At 62.5% G+C, this 1,003-nt stretch overlaps 1 protein-coding gene across 1 annotated transcript in view; it reads left to right on the top strand.

The window, feature by feature from the left end:
• The window catches only part of PTDSS2 (phosphatidylserine synthase 2), a 58,569-nt gene that overhangs the window by 23,724 nt on the left and 33,842 nt on the right, over nt 1-1,003 (top strand). The window lies entirely within an intron of this gene.

The following is a 1,003-nucleotide window of genomic DNA, read 5'->3' as shown; positions in this document are numbered from 1 at the left end:
GCCTCCCAAAGTGCTGGCATTACAGGCTTGAGCCACCGCGCTCGGCCGAGAAGCTGGTTTTCGAGTCTATAAATCAGTCTTGAGTTTTCTGCACGGCGAGACTCTCCTCTTGCATTGCTCTTCTGACGCGCACCCAGGGTGTGTCTGCCCAGGGCTGCCTCCTGCCCAGCAAGGCCGCTGTCACCATCAGGGCTTGGGCCCCGTTTGCTCCGCCGGGGGGGTGCCGGAGCAGGGTCCGGAGACCAGCACCAGGGTGGGGACGGAGGTGGAAGGAGGCATTGGAGGCCTGTTGGTGCTGGGGCCGCAAGTCGGCTCTGGTTGGCGGGAGCCCGGAGGTTTGTGGGACTCCGCTGTCCCTACAGCTCTCGGGCCAGCACTTCATTTTGTAAAGCAGGAGTCTCGATGTCTTCGTGAGTGTTGGATGGCGTGATGGGTAGGCATGGTACGAACGTCGCCACGCTTGCATGGGCATTGGTAGCCCTGTTTGCCCATTGACTTGCCACCAGCCCTGTGGGCTCTAGAACACAAGCACGCCCAGTGCCCTGTCTGTAGGCGACCGGGATGCTTTAGAATCACGCACAGCAGACCTCATAACCGAGCCCCTCTCCCTGGGGGCAGTGGGGCGTTTCTGGTTAGAAATTGCCGTTGGGGTGCCTGGACCCAGGACTGTGCGGCCTGCTCCCCAGAGGAGCTCACCCTCCATCCTCACCTGGGAGGCGCAGGTGGCCTCTCCTGTCCTGGTCTCCCTACCCGGCTCCTGGCTGCATGCTCTGTGGGTTCTCTCCCACCTCGCTGCCATCCCTCTCCCAGTCAGCTTTGCTGGCCCCTCCCCTTTCCTGCCAGCTTGCTCCCAGGCCTGGCCTGGCCAGCGCCTCCTGTCCTGCAGGCCCAGCTCACTCCTCCTCCCTTTCTCAGGCAATCCCAGCAGGGGTCACGTGCAGAACCTGCAGGCCTGGTGTGCACTGGGTAACTAGGCTCCAGAAATAGATGAGGCAGCATGTGC

The sequence above is a fragment of the Mandrillus leucophaeus genome, unplaced genomic scaffold (genome assembly GCF_000951045.1).
Source record: "Mandrillus leucophaeus isolate KB7577 unplaced genomic scaffold, Mleu.le_1.0 Scaffold845, whole genome shotgun sequence".
NCBI classification, from domain to species: domain Eukaryota; kingdom Metazoa; phylum Chordata; class Mammalia; order Primates; family Cercopithecidae; genus Mandrillus; species Mandrillus leucophaeus.
The sequence above is the reverse complement of the archived record's forward strand: the minus strand, read 5'-3'. Positions and strand labels throughout refer to the sequence as shown.